Below are 21,983 nucleotides of genomic sequence, written 5' to 3'. Positions count from 1 at the left end.
GTCAATACCCATTTGTGCACAATGAAGGGGTTGTGCACAACTAGATACATCATTCCTTCTTGGTCAAAGTATCTTCCTTCCCGGTCAGTCCCCATCATAGTCTATATATACAAGGTCTTTGAGCTCGCTTATTTTACTATCCAACTTAACACAGTAGCGGTCCATACCATCCTTATAGATTTTGACTTTTAACTCCTTTTCCAATTGGAATTTTAAATGCAATAGCTTGACATCAGTTGTCGATTGTGAAGGACCTGTCCCGCTCAAGGTTCTGTCATTAAATATCTAATATCTAAACAAACGAAACGATTTTCTCATATTAAACTGATCTTTTAATATGGGATAATAAACGGGAACAAGGGTTAGAATATAGACATGTGCTTACGAATCTATCTCAACATGGGGCCAATGGTAAAGGGGCCCAAATGAGAGATGGTCTGTCAAAGAGCAAGGTTAACTAATGAAGCTTAAAATACCTTAGGGTTAGCTTCATTAAAGACCTCCAATGGTTAGAGCTAGAAGTCCTTTGATCTTAAGAAAATTAGGGCTGAGCTTGAGGCCCGGGGGATTCACCATGGAAAACTTATCGCACCACGTAAGTGCAAGGGAGGGTTTTTTTTTTATAAGTTACATAAGCATATAAGTTAGGGGAAGGCCCCCAATAATTTATCTCCCAAGATTAAAAAAAAGAGAGGGGGGGTATCATATTTATGGGGGGGGGGGGGGGGGGGGGGGGGGGGGGGAACGTAACCCGGGTCGATTACTTGTAATGATTGGTCACCGGTGTGCCCTAGAACTTGGATGAATTTTGGAAAAGTTTTTTATTAGGTCACACATCAAATTTGCATCAATCCAATCATACAAGGTTGATTTACACCAGCTTTGGATGGGTCAGAATTGGATGAGTAGCTAGAGTGCAGACTGATCGGGCACATAAATTGAAAGTCAAACTAAGACACATTGAAGGTACATCTAGTTATCAATAGAAGTGGTTCCTTAGTACATTTCTAGTCACTATGCTACACACTCTTTGATTAGTTTTAATTAGTTAAATAATGTGAGACCTATATTGTATATGTAAGATAGGGGTATGATAATTTTCTTCATTGATTGTTGTATAAGCATAGAAAGGGGGGACATATTCCCTAATATGAATTGTATATAGGGGTTTTATCAAAGTTGTTTGCTCGCAGGTGGAATCCCATTTTGTATATAGAGTGAATCCCCCGGGGCTTGAGGTGGGAACCCGACCTAAACTTAAGCAAGCTAGGGCTGTGCTTGAGGTGGGAACCTGACCTAAACTTAAGCAAGCTAGGGATGTGCTTGAGGTGGGAACTCCACCTAAGGTGCTTGTCATGCTTGATGACTAAGGTACTTGAGGTACTTGTCACATTTAATGAGGAAGTTGCTTGAGAAGCATCCTGTGCATGGGGGGTAAGATGCTTGAGTCAAAAAGAGAACCTACACACTTAATGAGGAAGTTGGTTGAGAAACTTCCTATGCATAAAAATCTCAAAGTTAGGGGAATTCTAAAAGAGAACATGGGACACATGTCACTAAGCTTAACCACATGGTGTGCTTGAATGCTATTGGTTGGGCTAAAGAGGGGTCCAATGAGCTTCTACTTCCATCCAAAAAATATCTAGATATTTTCAAGCTCTCTCTCTCTAAGGGGTAAGGAGGACACTTGTCAAAAGACTACCCATGTACTTGACTGCATGCTGCATGTGATTGGCTAGGGGGAGAGGGGTCCAATGAGCTTGTAGAATGTAGAAATTTTGCCCAAAGCAAGGAAGGGGGGTGCTAGGGGAAAATACTCCACACACACACTCATTTGCAAAGACATCCTCACTTGGTGAAAGTTGAGGAACACCACCTTCTTCGCCAAGCTTGTGAGAAGTGAGAGGCTACATCAACACTCTTGGCTATGAAATGCAAATCCAACCAGGAGCCATACTTTAGTGCTTAAGCTTGTCATCTTCTCCATCTCCATTACTATGCTATTATGTATGCTAGCAAGAAGAGTAATGATAAGTGAGAAAATGTTTCTTTCTCCTATGGAATGTTTCTTCTTCCTCTTCCCTACCCTCATTCCCCGCTAGCTCTCTCCACCTTTGAAGGTGTTTGAGGCCTTGGGACTGAGGCTTGGGATAGTTAATGCTTTCTATACAGTTTATGTTATGCTTGTGATGCATGAAGCTTTCCATCTTCATTGCATCACCTAAGTCACAAGGAACACAAAGATTGTATTGTACCAAGTCTCTCTTGATGGGGGAAACTATAATACAAATGCCTATTGGAGGGGGGACTGGCTCCATATGAATCCGGTCCTCAACTATTGTCATGTTCTCTAAACTCTCTCTCTTGCAAAAGTATTGTTCATGCCAAGTTAACGGAGTACCATGTTTATGTTGCTACCATCAATTAAGTTCACCCGCTATACTCACAAAGTAATCTCTCAAAAGTGCTTCGCCTAATTTCCTAATTTCGCTACTCTCAAAGATCATAGGCCATTTCCATTACAGGTTCCCTCTTTGAAATCTCACCCTGTTAATTTTTTAACCATTATAGTATAGGATCTTTCTGATGAAGGATTAGATAGACTCTCCTCTACAATGGTCTTTAGTGGATACTGTGGCCCTTGATTCACACTCTGGTCTGTTGAATTGTTGCTTACTTGGTCTTTTACACAAGGGTTTCTATTCTGGTACAATCTTCCAGATTGTAAATACATGAAGAAATGATTTGCAAAACCCTAACCTTGTTACCTCATTGATCGTTTCCTGTTATTCCGTTTTGAATTGCTCGGCACACCACACGTTCTTGCACATGTACCCTGTACAAAATAGTTGATGGCTATGAGTTTACAGTCGCTTGGTTAGCCAAGGCCCATAGCTGACTAAATTTATTTCTTACTCTCTCCAACCACAATTCTCCTTATAATTCCTTCACCCTAAGTCCAAATTCAGTTTTTGAAAGTCCACAAGGGTTTTGGTGACTATCCTTAGACTTGGTCCAGTCCTCGAATAAATTTGTCTCAAAGGAACATGGATTGCGATCCATGTACCTTGGTGCAATTTCGGAAACATTTTGCTTTCCCACCTTGCCCTATGTCTATTGGTCCCAAGGATATGCTTTTTGTGAGGTTTGAGTCTCACTTCAGTGATCAAAAGCTATTCATTTGGTCTGTGTTGGCACTTTGTTTGTCCAGGCACCTTTTTTGACCTCTTTATGAGTTTCTTTTCACTTCCTTAATTTGGAACTTTTGTTCAGTATGATATGAACTCCTTATTGGCCCAAGGTTTGTGCAAAATTTCAATATAGGTACATGGATCGCGATCCATGTTTGGAAGCCACAAGGAGTTTTGATGATACAATTGGGATCAGTAGGTTTAATAGGTGCTATGGTATCAAGGATTTTTTATTTGACTCAATTTTTATCATCCAAAAGTAAATTCTTGAGTCTATTTTGGTGGTTTTCGGATATACTATTCTTGGTCTTTTAGCCCTCTCCTTTCAGCTTTCCTTATCTTGATTCGTTTGGGTAATGTGTTCCAAATTGTATCAGCTATCCATTGGGCAGTGTTTTTGTCAAATTTGTTGAATAGGTACATGGATCGCGATCCATGTTTGGCATCAATTTGGCATGGAAGTTGGTCAATATCCTTAGTTATGTTAAGATGACCCTACTCCCTTAATCTTTTTGAATTTGGATCACTTATGCCCACTCAAAGCCAAGATTTTGTGTCTGATTTGTAATTTTTGGGGCAATAAGGAAGAAATATTGTTTTTTGATCAATTATTTACACTTTTTTGCTAAGATCTCTTTTGGAAAAGTTGCTACCTCAATTCTCAAGAGTATATTTGTCAATTATCATGTCCAAATGTCAACTTGGTACATGGATCGCGATCCATGTTTGGAAGCATCTGGTCATGAAATTTGTCCTGCTGATTCCAGTCTCACCCCTTTTTGAATTTGGACAACTACAAGTTTGGTTCCCCCAAATTTTACTTAATTTTCAAGGTTTTGTACAAATTGGCCCAATTTCTTATTTTGGATGGTCTTTTAGCAATCTATTTTTGGCCATACTCAAATAGCTATGTGTCACTAACATAATGTCAATACACAAGGAAGCGACTCGGGATGGGGCATGAAGATTCAATGAGTTTGTCAATCTCAAAGAAGTGAACTTGAAGAATTTCTCATGCATCTACAATAGTAAATCAAATTTTGAATGCAATGAAACTTAAGGAGGGGTGTGATAACACCTAAAGACATAATCCTACCAAGTTTTGCAATAATCTGGGAAGGTACAAAAATCACAATCTATCCCAAAAAGTGTATAGAAAATTGAAACAGAACTACATGAAAAGGTTCCCTTTAGTCTTAGAAACACTCTTCCAAGGTCAAAACATAAAAAAATAATCATTTGAACTCTCAAATCAACACATTTAGTTCACAAACAAGATATCCTGAACGAAAACAGGATTGAGAATGATTACACTTAGATTAAAGAGCAAGAGACAAGGAACAAAATATGCTATTCGGAATTGAATTCTGATTACCAAACAAGGAGAAAGGTTGATTACAAATTGTAGCAAAAGTGCAGCTCTCTGTCGGCGTGCAAAAACGCTCTAAAGATAATGATCATGTCACTTTGAAAACTAAGGGTTTTGACAAAAAGGCTTGGGACCCTTTCCCATGGTCATTGGACATTTACAAGGCTTTGTGGGTTTTGTAGTAGAATACAAGGACTAAAGGACTTTATGATTATATTTCTCAACCAATCACTCTATGATTACAAGGTTTCCTCTGAAACCCAAAAAAAGATAGAATATGGGGGTTGTAATGTGTCGTCATCTTCCTTGGTCACGCTTCTCCTGTTTTCCTCCAAACAACCCCTTGGAGTTTTTATTCTAAAAAATGCACATTTTTAAGGCCCTCGTTATGAGAAAAATCCATTGTATGTGAAAAAAATCACTCGCTAGAGAACCAAAAATTCATGCATAGTCGAGAGCTTGTCAAAATATTCTTTCTTGTTGGAATATCATGGCCGAAAAATGGCCAAAAAATGATCGGTCGATGGCCGATAGCTAATGGCTGGTTGGCCGGTGGTCTGTGGTGGAAGTCTATGGCTAGTGGCGGAATTCAATGGCCCATGTTCAACGAGAAGTGGCCGAGTTTTAGGTGGACTTGTCTACCTAGAGACAGCTACACATGGGCACATGGGTGAGTTCTACTTGGACTTGATTGTTAGGGTTAGCCTAACTTGGGTGGACAACTAGCATGTGAACATATTGTAAAGATTTAGAAGGCCTTAAACTTAATGAAGAATCTCTCTTTTTATTTTTCTCCAATCCTCCCTTATCTAATCTCTCTTTGTCTCTCGTTTGTGCTTCCTCTCCTTGCCATGTCAATCCGAGAAGCAATCACTTATCCCACCGTACAACTGGTATTAGAGCCAAGGGTATAGTCCTTGGAAGTCATTCACAGAGGGTAGAGAAAAATAATCATCAGCATTTTGAAACGCTGCCATATTTATAGGCGACGGAGCAATTTTTCCAGGTGGTGGAGTAGGCAGTGCAGTAGAATGTTTCAAAATGTTGACCTATATAGTGGACAAAGCAGAGGCATTCCTTGGTGGCTAGCTACATTTCAATCAACATCTTGGGATGTAGGGTCTTGCAAGTGGCATTGGAAGGCATAATATTCATACAACATCTTGATAAGCTGTCATGTTGTAGGTAGCAGAAGCAATGGCATTGGAAGGCATAATATTCATACAACATCTTGATAAGCTGTCATGTTTGTAGGCAGCAGAAGCAATGGCATTTTCAAATGCAAACCTTTCAACAACATATATTTTATAGTGCGCCTCATTTTTCACAAGAGGGAGAAAGTCAAAGTCCTTTATAGGGCCCATTTGAGAGTCCAAAATTTTCCTAATGTGAATGTTTCAAAAACAAATATGTTTCAATGTTACCTCCTACAACCAAGAACCATGTCAACACAAGGGAAAAGAGTGGTTTTCTTGTCCACATATTTTGGATGGTTGCTCCTTCCCATGGAAAGCATGCTAGACATCATGTCTTATCTAGCTCATAGGCATACCAGAGATTTTCATCTTTTATGTATGCCACTATTTGTATGTTAATTACCCCACATTCATCCCATGTTGCTCTTAAAATTTGTACGGGATTAGACACAGCCCTGGATAAGGAAATAAGAGACTGGAGGTACGACCTTCCCTTATGAACGATATGATTTGTATTTCCTTAAGACTACCTTGTGAGCCTAGGATGAGTACTCTTGTGAACCACACGTGATGAATCCACAATGAAAAACACCATGACGTATCAAGTATTGCACCTAGATGTATCATTAGAGCCTAGGAGTACACATACGATGATAATTATGCCAAGTTTGGTTGAAGGGGGCGAAATTGTTAGGGTCAAGCCAACTTGGGTGGACAACTAGTATGTGAACATGTTGTAAAAATTTAAAAGGCCTAAAACTCAATAAAGAATCTCTCTTTTTATTTTGCTCCAATCGTGTCTTATCCTTTTTCTCTCTGTCTCTCATCTGTGCTCATTCTCCTTGCCATGTCGATCCGAGAAGCAATTGTTTATCCTAGCCTACATTGACTACACAAGGGTGGCACACATGGTTGACTCTCATGAGAGAGGGAAACCCATAGATGCTCCTTTTGGCCTATAAAAGGAGGCCTTGTCTACACACAAAACAATGTAAGGTGAGGTATAGTATGTGTGAGGTGGTGTAAGGAAGTGAAGCAAGACACGAGTTCCATAAAGGGACATTGTAATTACTTTTAGTTTGAAGTGCAAAGCCATTGAGTGGCTGCTTTCTCGTGGATGTAGCTCACACTTGGGTGAACCATGTATATCATGTGTGGTCTGTCTGTGTGTGTGTGTGTGTGTGTGTGTGTGTGTGTGTGTGTGTGGTGTGAAAATTATCTCTCTACATTAAGTAAACCACTATAATCTCTATATAGCTATTCACTTTATTCCTAACATAACGCTCATTACAAATCTTTGGGGCAACTTCCTTTGTGGGTGGATCATATTCCATAGGGCATGACACTTCCGTATAGATTATTGTTAGCTTGTGTTCACTCCATCAGCTCCAAAGGGGATCTGCTAACATGCTATGATATTGATGTATCTGAACACACTTTATCTCTACCAATACACTTTTACCCCTCACAACAGAAACTTATTTCCTTGGTTAGGGTATCAAAAGCTTGTCTTTGTCTTGGTACAAAAAGTAATACTATTTCCTCTATTGTGTGCCCTCATTGTCCAAGTTGTGTGTGTGCATTTGTGCAACACTAGATCCAACAAAACTCTTACGATCATTCCAATGAAAATGGCCATGAATTGTTTGGCCGACAGAGTACATCTTGTGACCATGGAAGGGAAATCTTCAAGCCTCTCACATATCTAGGTCTTGAGCATAAGTTTCTCTGTTCAAAATCCAGAAGTAGTGGTTAGAATGTTATTTGACCTTAAACTTCTAGGTGGGAGGTATCCTTGGGGTGGGTTCTCATGACAATAGAGCAAAATCATAAGCTGACATTTAGAGGTAGTTGCTTACTTTTGGTTCGCTTGAAAGTTGGGAGCTTACTTGATCACAATGCTCACAAAAGAACCTTTTTTCTAACCACATAATTTATGTGCTTCTATGGAGGATGGCCGGCTTGAGGCTTTCTTAACCGGTTTGTAAAGACAACAAATCCAAGTGGCTAGTGCTAGTGGTGTATGCGTTTTCATAAAGACTCAGATTTAATTCTTGGAGGCATAAATTTTCAATTTTCCAATAACATAAAAGTATACAATAACAATAATCACCTCGCTATCTAATGGGATAGGTAGTTTTTTAGGGTTTTCTCTTCGAGGGCAAGGTTTTACCCGAGTTGATTTTCTCAAAGATTGGCAAGTATATCGGGCATATAGTTCACTTGGAGATCACTTTCTACACTTTAAATGGGACCGCAACGAGATTAATCTAGGATCGGACGGTGGAGTCAATTCCTAGGATGTGGTCGCCTAATTGGGACCATCGATTCGAGGTGACGGTGTCAAATAGTGGTACCAAGATCAAACTTGGCAAAAATGTGAGAGAGAAATCATAACTTATTATAGGCCTAACGAATACAAGAAGAATGCATGCCACAAGACATTCAAGACAATTCAAGAAATCGTACTCAAGAGAAACGGACAACATCATAGGCTCCAGGAAGGTATAAGAGACTCCGCCGAGAGCAAGAGGATTTATAAGGTAATGTGAGTCTGTGATCTTCCATACCTTGACGTCTTTCTTCAACTTATTGCAGAAATCGCAGCTATGGCAATTTCTCCATCCTCATCTCTACTTGTTTTTTTTTTTTCGAGAAAAATATCCTTCTATTAGTTAATGAAAACTGCCCATAGGGCTACAACCACCTCTGCAAGAGAGGACTACAACAAGCATGATGGGGAGACTCTCCCAATGAAAAAACAACATATATACAATGAGGCTAAATCAAGAGATGGGAGGAGGGAAGAGCCACACAGGTGGACAGTAGTTCCATCTGAGTACCCCCTCGACTATGGTGTAGAAAGGCCCAAGGCGCCAGAGTCAAAGGAAAGCCTCGCGGCGCTCCCGCATGCGGTCGGAGATGCCCTGTAGTCCCTCAAGTTTTCCTCTAAGAGTATGGATCAGCTCTAGCCAAAAGTCACGAACAGTCTCTGCTAGTGGAACAGGGCGAGCCTCAAAGATGCGGAAACAGTGGGCCTGCCAGATGAACCAAAGTGTCAGGCCACTGATGAGCTCCCAACACTCCTCTCTCTCACTGCACCACTCATGTGGAGTAAGCTCTGTAGGTAGCATGCTGGAGTGTAGGTCGCCCCCCCTGCATCACTATCATCCTGCTGGTGGAAGATAGCTCAAACTGAAGTGCCGGGCCCGTGAGGGTGGACCAAGCCGCTGCCCCCCAAGTGTACTGTCAAGCCGTGGAGAGAGCAGGCATTAGCCAAAGAACTCGTAGCCACACCTGCTAGGCCGAGGGACAGTCCCAAAGATAGTGACGCTGACTCTCCACCAAATGGTCACAAGCTACACATGTGGCCGAGAGACCACTATGCACTAGCCAACTCCCTACTACTATGGCTCTGTGTGCGACCAGCCACTGAAACAAGGTGACTCGCCTCGGCTTTCTGGAGTCCCACAACCTCTCCCAAAAGTCTGCCAAGAAATCGACTGTGAGACCCTCCTCCTGCCAATGACGTGCTGCAGCGGGGAGGGCCTCTCTCTGTGCTGCTAGTATATGACGTCTCAGTCGAATAGTGTACTGAAAGAACGGGACTCCTGGGTGGTCTGCAGAAGAGAAGGGGTCCCTCCATAGCCACTCACCAGGATCCCATTGTACTCGTGCCAACTGACAACACTCCCAAGCCCATAGCCTCTAGTGTCTTGTCTCAAGAACTACTGGGTCAAGGTCTATGACGCAGGTCCGCCCACTGATGCCCACTACTCGGATCCTCTGAAAACAGCACTCTGCTACCTACGGGGTCTCTACTGCAACTCGCTGTAGTCGTCCCCCACCCTGAAGCTCAAAGAACAGGGCTGAGACAGACTCTAAGAAGGCCCTGACTGAAATGAGAACCTCCAGTCGTGTGAAGGCTCCCATCCACCGGGGTGCTACTGGCTTGAGAGGCATGAGCCACTCAGCTGGAACTGACTCTGAGATGTCCTGACACATGCTCTGCACCCCTCTCATGCCCTATAGCTGGAAACCCTGCACCTCCTCTGACAAACCTGTGAACTCTAGCCAGTCACCTAGAGAGAGTGTTGGACCTGCTGCCATGGGACCCCAAGAAACATGAGTCGACTACCAACCAAGTGGCCTCTCTGAGTGCTAACCATGGGGTTCTAGACGAGGGGCTGCCGTAGGCGCTCCTCCATGCACGTTGGCTGTCTCTGCTCTAGTCCATGCCGTAAGAGCTCCCAAGATCGAAGCAAACTCACAGCGAAGCAGTCCTCCAGTCTCCTGCTCAAACCAACTCGGCGCATCTCTGTAAAGATCCATCTGGTCGAAGGTTGCCAAGGGCCTCCTGACTGAGGCACCCTAGCATGAAGCCTCTGTAGCAAGAACTCCTTCCAGGGCTACTCTCCTGGAAGAAGTCCTCTGACTACGAACTTCCCAAGAAGGGCTCTGCTCTGCTGTGCTGGATCAATGATCCCAAGCCCTCCCTGAGAACAAGGAAGTGTGATGACCGACCAAGCCACCTTGGCTCGGGCAATCTGAGTGTCACGTCTTGACCAAAGGAAGTTCCTGATCAGCCTCTCTACCTTGCTGATACAAGAACTCGAAAAGATCCAACAAGAAATGATGTACCACATAGTCGCCAACAACACCTGGTTGGCAACTACTACTCTACCAGCCAGCGAAAGTCGTGTTGAACTCCAACGTAGTAGCTTTCTCCTGATGGATAGGAGAAGAGGAGCAATCTGCTGCTCGGGGGATAAGTCCAAACCAACCTGACAACCCAAGTACCGAACTGCAGTCCCTGGGGGAATCCACCTAAAACCCTCTCCTGGCATCCAATCTGGCACAAGAGCACTGCCAACCAAGAAAGCCACTGTCTTTCTCCAGTTGATCAGTGCGCCCGATGCACAACAGAAGGTCTCCAAAGCCTGCTCACATCTGTGCAGATTGGCCTCCGTGGCCCTCTAAGTACAAGGCTGAGTCATCGGCAAACTCAGCGTCTAGTAGCTCATCTCCCCGAATAGGGAGTGCTAAGCCCCTCAGACCAACCTGTTGTGACACCGAAAATCTGCTCATCGCCTTCGCATAGAACAGAAAGAGAAAGGGGGCAAGAGGAAAACCCTGTCTGACCAAGTGTGTGAGTATGAAGCGCTCACCTCTACCTCCTGCCAAAAGCACCTGACTGTGAGCCGGTCTGTACAAAGCTGACACCCCTCTGATCCAAGCATCTGAGAAGCCCATCCTGGTAGAGTGCCCTCTAGAAAGTCCAAGTCAACTCTGTCATATGCCTTCTCAAAATCGAGAAGAAGAATCACAAGGTCCTCCCCACGGAGCCGTGCCAGGGCAGAAGCCTCCCAGAAAGTGAAGATGTTGTCAAGGTTACTGCGTTCCTTGACAAAACCTGTCTGAGTCCCATGTATAAGGCTCTCCAAAAGTGGTTGAATCCTCAAACTCAGAGCCTTGGCAACAATTTTGTAGGCTGAGTTGGGGATGGTGATGGGGCGCCACTGTCGAATCTCATCCAAGGAGCCACCCTCCTTTGGAATGAGGTAAATCAGGCCCTCACTCATGCTATCAGGCATCACTCCTGTGTGCAAAATGTACTGAAAGGCACTACACAGATTTGGGCCAAGCAGGTCCCAGTACTCCAAGAAAAAGCTGGGAGTCAGCCCATCCTCACCTGGACAGCTACCACGAGGGAGGGCCATAAGAGCCGTGTGTAGCTCCTCAAGCTGAAGTGGCATCTCTAGCCTCTGGCGCATCTCCTCAGTCACAAGACAAGGCATCTGTGCCCAAACCTGCTCCCTGCATGCATCCTATCGCTCTGACTGGGGCTCAGCCTATAGTAACTCACGGTAAAAGTCAGTAGCAACTGCACGCATCTCCTCGGACTCACAAACAACTGACCCATCGGGTCTCCTCAATTGATTGACCTTGGCATGCGAGTGTCGATGTCCCACTGTCTCAAAAAAAGCACATGTCACTCTATCACCCACCTGAGTCCACTAAGATGCCTGTCGGTGAAAGGCAAACTCATGACGCCTCTCCTCTGTGCTAGCAAGCTCCTGTCGAGCCTGCTGTAACTGCTCCTCCAACCATGGACTGTCTGGATGTTCCTCCTGCATCCTCTGTAATGAAGTAATTCCTCGTCTGAGACGCTGCTCCTCCTCTCTCGCTGCAGCCCGACGAGCTAGAGACTGCTGGAGAAAAAAGTGGCTAAGTTGAGCTAGGCCTAAGGCCACTCTGTCTGCAGGTAGAACCTGTCTGTCCATGCCCTATGTCCAGAGAGCCTCTACCCTCTCTCTGAGTGCTTAGTCGAACAAGACCCGCTCTGGGATGCGAAGCATCGTGCTCCCACTCCTCTGCCTGTCTGCCACTGTGAGGATCACTGGTGCATGGTGTTGGGATTAAAGCCCAAGTGGCCTCTTATGCGGATATGGCCGGCCGCCCGCCTAACTCACTTACCTCTGACTCTTTGTATATACTAACATATTCTTTGTGAATACTAAGGATTGGGAGATAACCCTTCTAACAGATCTCTGCGTACTGTGTACTGTGTAAGCTCACTGTGTGTGTGTGTGAGAGAGAGAGTCGACCCACGCTATCGACATCGACATACATCACTTATTCGTCTTCAGAGCATCATCTATAGACCAGGTACACATATATATCATCAGATATATATATTGCAGTCTGCATTGCTACTTCTTGTGCTTGCCAGGTTCCAGGGGAGGTGTGGCCATACGACGGCTTGACACCACTGGCATGTATTGCAGATTGATGTACTGTGATTGTGGGTCTGCTAGTTGTGAGTCACGCTAGCAGACAGACCGCCGCAGCGGTCATAGGACAGTGATTGGTCTATTATAGGATGTATGCTAGTTCTGGGCAGTTTGCTGAGCCATCTGAGAGGGTCGTGTGTGAGGTTTTTTGAAGCCAAGCACTGGGGGCTGGGTTACCCAGTGTGAGGTGGATTAGGTTGCTGGAGTTCCCCTCTACACGCATCCTCTTCGGCGACTTTTATCCCTTAGGATGTATGACTTTGTGTAGACACTGGATTGCATCTTATGCGTCAGGCCGTTGAGGCATTGTTCAGGGCTCAGTCTTGAGACAGATACAGGTTCTGTCATCGCCCAGAGAGGAGACAGTGTATGCTTACAGGACAGCATATTACAGGGATTTTTTAGATTTGTCATTGGTCAGCTATTTATGATTGTTTTTTGAGCTATCTTTTGGTTCCCAGAGCTCAGTTTACAGGGGAGACTCTGTCAAAAATTTTCAAAAATACTGACAGTTCCTGAGGAGAGGTGTTCAGCTTGTTGATTACAGCTTGTTTACTGTGTACAGAGGCCAGTTTACAGGGGAAACTCTACCGGATTTTTCTCAGGAGTAAACAGTTTGGCAGATATGGCATCTTCTCACAGTGAGACTCTTTACAACATAAAGAAGCTGGATGGCACAAACTTTCCATTCTGGAAGAAGCAGATTTGGCAGGTTTTGGTGCAGAAAAAACAAGTGAAGCCACTGAAGCTCAAAGGGGAGAGACCAGAATTTATGGCTGAAGATGAGTGGGAAGAGCTTGACGAGTTAGCTTGTTCCACAATCATGCTGACACTGGCAGAAAATGTTTACTTCAATGTAGCAGAAGAGACTACAGCGTATGGCGTATGGCAAAAGCTATGTGGTATGTACGAGAAACAAAGTGCTGCTTCTCAGATTTACTGGCTCAAGAAATTGGTGGATTTGAAGATGAAGGAAGGGACAGCCATGTCAAATCATCTGAATGAATTTCACTCAATTTTCAGCCAGTTAACAGCACAGGAGATAGTCTTTCCAGATTCAGTGAAGGCTATGTTTCTCTTAATCACTTTGCCAGACAGTTGGGATACTTTTCGTACAGCGTTAAGTAATTCTGTCGCGCCAGAAGGTCTTACAAGTGCCAATGTAGAAGGCAGCTTGCTCACAGAGGAAGTGAACAGGAAGAACATTGACAAAGGCAAAGGCAATAGCGCTTTGGTCGTTCGAGGGAGACAACAGTTTAAAGAGAAGAAGGGTAAGAAGGCACAAAACCGAAGTAAGTCTCGTGATTCGAAGTCAAAGGATGACATAGAATGCTACCATTGTGGCAAGAAGGGTCACATGAAGTGAGACTGTACGAAGTGGAAACAAGAAAAAGGCAAAACAAAGAGTTTTGAGCAAGATGAAAAGAAGAGTTCAGTGAAGATTGAAGAGGTGAATGTCACAGGATCTGGTTCAGACAGTGATTCTGGTATAGCAGCTGGTGACATCTTCCTTACAAGCAATCTTGATTCTGTTTTCTTGACTGCAGAGGATGGACATGCTATGAGTGATTGGATTATCGACTCAGGGGCATCTTTACATGTTTCTCCGCACAAAGAGTGGTTTACATCATATGTGGCTACTAAAGACTATGTCAGACTTGGCAATGAGCAGGTTTGTGACATACTTGGAGTGGGAGATGTGCAGTTGAAGTTTCAGAATGGCTCTTCTTTATGGCTCAAGAATGTCAGACATGTTCCAGCAATCCGAAAGAGCTTGATTAGTACAGGGAAGTTGGATGATGCGGGTTATGTGACAGTTTTTGGGAACAGCGCTTGGAAGATCTCCAAAGGTTCGATGACTGTAGCACATGGCAGCAAGTCAGGAACTCTGTACACTTTACATGTTTCAGAGGTTAAAAACCATGTAATTAATGTGATTGAGCAGCCAAGTGTGTCACTGTGGCATCGTAGGTTGGGACATATGTCAAAAAGAGGAATGGAAATACTTTCTCATTATGGTTATTTGCCTGGCTTTTCATTTCAAGATTTCGAGTTTTGTGAGCATTGTGTTTATGGTAAGCAAACACAGGAACCGCACAGATCAAAGAGGAATCGTAGGGACGAACAGTTAGCTCTTGTACACAGTGACCTATGCGGACCAATGCCTAGTTTGTCACTAGGGGGAGCAGCGTACTTTTGTACATTCATAGATGACTATTCTCGCAAAGTATGGGTTTACTTCTTGAAGCACAAGGATGAGGTGCTCAAGGTCTTTAAGACATTCTTGCAGCTGGTGGAGAATCAGAGTGGTCAGAAGCTGAAGTGCTTAAGAACTGACAATGGTGGAGAGTACGTTTCCAAAGCTTTTCAAGACTTTTGTGAAGCAAAAGGGATTAAGCGGGAACTTACTGCACCATATAATCCTTCACAGAATGGGGTTGCAGAACGTATGAATAGGACCATACAAGAGAAGGTCAGAAGCATGTTGTCAAATGCTGAGTTGCCTGATGGATTTTGGGCGGAAGCAGTGGCTACAGCAGTCCATTTGATCAACAGGTCTCCTAGTAGGGTTCTGGATAAGAGTGCAGTGGCCGAGATGCTATGGACAGGCAAGGCACCTTCATATAAGCATCTCAGAGTCTTTGGTTGTGAAGCTTATAGCCATATTCCTAAGGAGTTCAGAAATAAGTTAGAACCAAAGAGCAAGAAGTGTATATTTCTTGGCTACGGAGAATCGGGCGAGATGGGTTACCGGCTTTGGGATCCTGAGTCCAGAAAGCTTATTCGTAGCAATGATGTGCATTTCAATGAAGCCAAGTTTCACGCTAAGCCAGAGAAGACAGAGGAGATCAGAAGAGTTGTCTTCAGGGAAGATGGACCTAGTGCTAGCACATCAAGACAGCATGGTCAGGCTCAGGAACAGCCTATAGTGGCTAGAGAGGCAGAATCAGTTGTGGTGAGACGTTCTGAGCGTGTCTCCAAACCACCTGATCGTTATGTGCCATCTCTAAATTATGTCATGCTCACAGATTGCGGAGAACCATCTTGTTACAAGGAAGCATTACAAGTGGTTGACTCGAAAAAATGGCAGTTGGCCATGCAGTCAGAGATGACAGCTCTGCATAAAAACCAGACATGGAAGTTGGTTAAATTACCACAGGGCAAAAAGGCTCTACCTTGTAAATGGGTTTACAGGTATAAGATCACCGCTCATGATAGTCAGCCAAAGTACAAAGCAAGGCTTGTTGCCAAGGGCTTTAAGCAAGAACAAGGCATTGACTTTGATGAAGTCTTCTCTCCAGTGGTCAAGATGACTACATTGAGATGCTTTCTTGCATTGGTTGCTATATTGGATTTGGTGTTGCACCAAATGGATGTCAAGACAGCGTTCTTGCATGGTGATTTAGATGTGGAAATTTACATGCAGCAGCCAGAAGGGTTTGTTGAGAAAGGCATGGAACATTTGGTATGCCAGTTGTTAAAGAGTCTTTATGGCTTAAAACAATCACCGAGGGCATGGTACCATAAGTTTCACCAGTTTATGCTTTCTCAAGGCTACAAACGTAGTGAGTTCGATCACTGTCTATATACAAAGAAGGCTAAGGATGGCAGTTGGCTGATCCTTATTTTGTATGTGGATGACATGTTGATTGCTGGCAAACACTTGGAAGAAATTTCAGCTTTGAAGTCAAAGATGGCAAAATCGTTTGACATGAAAGACATGGGTGAGGCAAGTCATATACTTGGTATGCGCATTGAGAGAGACAGATCAAAGAAGTTGATTTGGTTATCTCAAACAGAGTATATTGACAAGGTTTTGCAACGTTTCAATATGGAGAAGGGAAAGGCATTGAGTGTTCCATTGCCACCATATGTGAAACTTAGCAAACAAGATTGTCCTGTGTCTGAGGAAGAAAAGGCTGAAATGGATAAGATTCCATATGCGTCTGCAGTGGGTAGTTTGATGTATGCAATGATTGCTACACGTCCGGATATTGCATTTGCAGTGGGAGTGGTTAGCAGATATATGTCAAATCCCGGCAAGAAACATTGGGAGGCAGTGAAAGGTATCATGAGATACTTAAAACATACAAAGAGTATGCGCATATGCTATGGTAGTCAGGATTTGAGTGTCAGAGGATACACTGACTCAGATTATGCAGGAGACTTGGATAAGAGGAGATCTACATCAGGCTATGTCTTTACATTGGCTGGAGGTGCCATATCATGGCGATCTCGATTACAAGATTGTGTTACGCAGTCTACTACAGAAGCTGAGTATGTTGCAGCAAATGAGGCATGCAAAGAAGCTATTTGGCTTGGTAGATTGGTTGCAGACTTGGGAATCAATGCAGATATGCCAGAGTTATATTGTGATAGTCAAAGTGCTATACAATTGGCAAAGAATCCAGTGTTCCATTCGAAGACTAAGCATATTGATGTCAAATATCACTTCATTAGGGAAGTACTTGAAGACAAGCAGATACAGCTGCTGAAGATCCACACCAAGGACAATCCTGCTGATCTACTCACAAAGGGACTTCCAGGAGAGGGCTTTGTGCATTGTCGTGAGTTATTGGGCATTGGATAGATGGCAGCCATGTAAATCTTTGTACATTTATGTTCATAGATTTACAGTTACTTAAAGTGCCACATTGGACTTTAAGTGGGAGGTTGTTGGGATTAAAGCCCAAGTGGCCTCTTATGCGGATATGGCCGGCCGCCCGCCTAACTCACTTACCTCTGACTCTTTGTATATACTAACATATTCTTTGTGAATACTAAGGATTGGGAGATAACCCTTCTAACAGATCTCTGCGTACTGTGTACTGTGTAAGCTCACTGTGTGTGTGTGTGAGAGAGAGAGTCGACCCACGCTCCGCTCCGCGACTTCACATGGTCCGAGAAGGATGTCCCTGCCAGGATGCCCACTGATCCCCCCAAGTCACTGAAGTGGTCACTAGTGTAGAAGTGATCTATCCTCGATATCACTCCTCCCACTCTGCAGTCCGATCTAGAGAAGGCAAGACTAGCTAGAGGCCTCACAAAGCCAGAGTGCTGTCATGTATCTGAGACCCTCAAAGTCATACACAACCTCTCCCAAGCTGCTAACTTGACTCCATGCACAGTAGCATGGCTGCCTCCTATCCTGCCAGAAGGGTCCTCCAACATGTTGAAGTCCCCTCCTACACACCAATGGTCAGCCTGCAGCAGAGACTCAACAATCTGTGACCAAAACTCTGCACGAGCACTTGCCACATTGGGCGCATAGATGTTCAGGAAGCCCACAATGCCACCCTCAACCTGCATAGTAATCCACTGAGCCCTGCCTGGTACAATAATCCCTCTGCCCACAATGGCCTGCTGCAATGAATCCGCAATAGTCATACATACCCCACCCTGGATGCCTCCACGTCCAAAAGCAGCTGACCAAAAGGTATCATATCGTCCACGCAAAATCTGACCACATCGCCGAATGTGGCTCTCACACAGATGGTGCTCCTGAAGCATAAGGAGATCAATCTCTCCTCCCACAAGGCAACGCTGAAGCTCCTGACGCAATCGGCCCCGCTGTCGCTGAAACTGGGGCCCACCTAGTCCCTGCACGTTCCACGAGACGATCCTCATGGGGAGCGAGAGAGAACAGATGCTGCCGCTGCAGCAAGACGGGCTATCTTCGAGGCTGGCTTGGATGGGGAGTAATCCGCATCCGAGCGTCCTCTAGATAGGCGAGACTGTAGTGAGTGCCTATCCCAAGCCCAAGCTGAGCGAGCCGTGTGTAAAGCAATCTCCTCTGTCCAGGAGTCCTCATGAATGTATACATAGCAAGGCAAACACTGCGTATCATCAAAGAAGTACACCACAATGTGCCTACATCCTACTGAGTCTGGGGGTGTCACCGCAAACTTGGCCAGTGGCCACAAAGTCTGTAGCAAATCTGTAACTCCAAATTCTCCCATGTCATGAGAGAACTCGAGAACCTGTGTATGTAACCATCGCACAACTGAGTCGAGGGACCACTCTGTCTCGGCCCCACCACAGAGGGGGAAGGAGAAACCAAATGCTCAGTCCAAGGCCTCTGTCCCCCTAGCGGCGAGGAACAAAGCATGGACCTTGAAGCAGGTTGCCTCGTGGTCTACTGCGAAATCGCCGAGAAAGCGAGTGAACCTGTAGTCGAAGAAGTCCTAGAGGCATCGGAGGTCAATGCTCGTCAGACCACGAGGGATAGCTGGAAGGGAAGATGTCTGAATCTGCAGAGGGGGCCGCAAGAAGGGCTGACCCTCTCTCGCTAGGCAACTTGTGGCAAAGGCGCTGCCAAGAGATCTCCTAGCCGCCGGCGAGGGACCAGTCTCCTAAGTCGACTGTGGAACTGGAGCAGGAGGGGGGGGGAGAAGGAGCTGGGGGGAGCGGGGGAGAAGAGGAGCGGGGTGGGGCGACAGAGGTAGAGGGGCAAGGTGGAGAGGTGACGGGAGCAGAGGGCGGGGGGGGATCTCTCTACCTCTGCGGCAAGGCTCACTTGCTCTGTAGGCGAGAGAGCAAGTCGAATGGTGGGCTCAGCGGGGTCGGGCGAGGGGGCTTCTCGCGATTCCCTCTGTGGCGAAGCTGGAGCCTCCATCTGTGTCTACTATTGTGGCGTAAGAAAGGGACGATGGGATGGCGTTGCAATTGGGCGTGTCAACACTGCTCCAAGAAATTGAAGCACTGCCGAAAGTGCCGAACTGCAAGGAGTAACCGAGGAAAGGACCCCAGCAGACGGACGAACGGGCCAAGGCGGGGGGGGGGATTTCTCTTTTTCTTTTTTATGGCGGGCTATTGCAAGCGGGTATGTAGTGCACAAAAGGTGGGGCTGAGGGCGGGTGGCAGCAATTGGGGCTGAGGGTGGGGGCGGCAGCAGGGGCTAAAGGCGGGAGGACAAGGGCAGCGCGAGGGGGGGCAGCGGGGGTTGAGGCAGGCGAGAGCAGCCAGCTGGGAGGCCAGCAGCGACGGGCAGTGCTGAGGGGGGGGGGGGGGGGGGGGGGGGGGGGGGGGGGGGGTAGCGATGGGGAGCGAAGAGGCACAACAGAAGTGAGCGTGCAGTTTTTCCAGTTTCGGTGGATTTATCGGGCCTCACCTCTACTTGTTGCCTCTTTCAGTGTCATCCTTCTGCTGATCTACAGTGCAACCGGCACAAAATTGTACGCCCAGGCGCTCAGTAATGACAACGGCACACCCGTCGAAAATATCTTTGAGAATGAAAAAATAGATCACGTGACATTGAATAATATCCCTCATGCCTCCTCGCAATATTATGGCAACCTCTCTAGTAATGTCTTGATCTTCCAGACATCTATTTCTATTGCCTAAGCCACTACAAAGGTGATCCTCCCTCCCGCCGACCATGAGCCCCCGGTCCAAACCATCATCACTACTCCCATCTGGAATGGCACGTATCTTGTCATCCTCTTCAAACATGGCTTTAGCCTTGCCAATTGCTTCTACACTCAACTCTTTGAGTATCTGGCTTTCTTGGGCTACATTATTGTGGCACCTCGGTCCATATTGTTTTGCTCACCTTCAACTAATTCATCTTCATATCAAACCCCCCAGGGAGGTCACCTAATAAAAATGTAACTTATCACATGAGTTCAACAAAAGGGTATTTAAAGTTCCTGAAACTTACAGAAATATATGTATAGAAGGGCATTATTTTTTCAAATTTGAAAAAAAACTTACAGATTTAAAAAGAAAAGGGTATATTATATTCCTAAGAAAATTCACAGATAAGGGGTTGTACAAACATGTCTTGAATGCACGTGATATGGTAGTTTTACACATAGTGAATCCCCCAAGTCAGACCCTTTGGCATTTGTGTGTGTGTGTGTGTGTGTGTGTGTGTGTGAGAGAGAGAGAGAGAGAGAGAGAGAGAGTGCTTTCTTATTATCTGCATGTTCTTTGCAAATGCATAATCCTAGCCTTGAATGCATTTCTTTATTCTATATTGCCTGGTAAAGAAGCTGCATATGCTTTTGTTTATCAGACCCTCATGTTTGATGCCAAATGCATGGAGGAGATTAATGAGACGATAGAGGTGGCAAACTCGATCCCCAAGAGCTTGGAAACACTACTGAATGCGTTGATCCCAACTGGGGATGCCATCATCCCCGATGTGTCAAAACTGGTGATGGTAGCCGAGGAGGCAAAGTTGCATTTGCTTTGGCACTGGGGAAGGCCAATGTGATGGAGATCCCAATATTTTCTGCGCTTGCAACCCTCAACCCTGTGGATGGCAATGGGCTAGACTCTGAGTTCATACCCAAGATGGTTAGAGGAGGGTGCAATCACACAAAAAATGCATTGTCAATTCTTGCTCTCATTCTTGAATGGGGTATGGGAGTAAGTGCAGCGGTCCCTTGGGAGTAATGCCTCCTTGCGCACCAGCATACTGTAGCCATGCGGGCTATTTTGAATGCTCATCCTCTCCCCTCATTTATCACTTTGTTGCTTGCATCTCTTGCAAGGAATTCCTTCATGATGGAAACTCGTAGAGTTTTACATGTCTTTGGGGCTTCTCTGTTTCCATGAAGGCTAGCCCACCATTGACGAGTGGATTTTTGGAAGTGCATAGCTACATGGTGTAGCTTGGAGGACTCTGTGAAGCCCTCATCTCCAAAGGCCGCATCAAATTGTTGGATGAAGGCCATGTTAGGTAAAGGCGATGTGCCTCACCGTGCTTTGCCCGTGTTTATCGGCCAGTGTCCGGCCACCCACATTTATCTCCTTATTCTTTATACATACAAAGAATAAGGAGCTCTCACTCATTCTCACATTGTGCTCATACAATGAGATTTGGGAGCTCCACCCACATCATGTGTACTCTCTCTCTCTCTCTCTCTCTCTCTCTCTCTCTCTGTGCACACGCACCGCATTCGCACACTCACAATTGGTATTAGAATGATTGCAATTTATTGTTGAGTTTTTGCTCCAGTTATAGAGGAGACTCTGTCAGATATGAATGCCTATTATAGAGGCTAGTGAGCTTGACCGTTCGCTCACCTTCTTTGCTTGAGAAAATGGTTTTCTCTAGGGTGGGAGAGTTTCGTGTTCTTGAGCATTGTTTGCCATAGTTTTGGCATGGATATGAAGACACTTCAGGCTAGAGGTGGTTCTTGCTCACAATCGTGACTGACATGTTGGCATTGCGGCCACGATGGGCATATTAGGCACCATTGCTTCAGGCGTATGAGGCAGCGGAAGAGGTAGATGCATGGTGCTACTATGAGGACAAATGCTAGAGAGTATGCATATGACATGCATGTCACTTTTGAGTCTAGCTTGCCTTCAGACTACTTTGCGTCTTGGGATAGTACATTGTCTATGCGTTTTCTACTAGACGAGCATGCAATTTTTCACGTGATGCCATGTCGTGATTTGTTTTTCTCTTTCTCTAATGGGA

The 21,983-nt window shown here is 45.1% G+C and overlaps 1 pseudogene; it reads left to right on the top strand.

Annotated features, from left to right (window-relative positions):
- Positions 1–21,075, top strand: part of LOC147438661 (uncharacterized) — a 32,316-nt pseudogene extending 11,241 nt beyond the window's left edge.
- The last annotated feature ends 908 nt before the right edge of the window (positions 21,076–21,983 follow it).

This window comes from Adiantum capillus-veneris, chromosome 16, assembly GCF_014529385.1.
Source record: "Adiantum capillus-veneris isolate H3 chromosome 16, ASM1452938v2, whole genome shotgun sequence".
In the NCBI taxonomy this organism is placed as follows: domain Eukaryota; kingdom Viridiplantae; phylum Streptophyta; class Polypodiopsida; order Polypodiales; family Pteridaceae; genus Adiantum; species Adiantum capillus-veneris.
The sequence above is the reverse complement of the archived record's forward strand: the minus strand, read 5'-3'. Positions and strand labels throughout refer to the sequence as shown.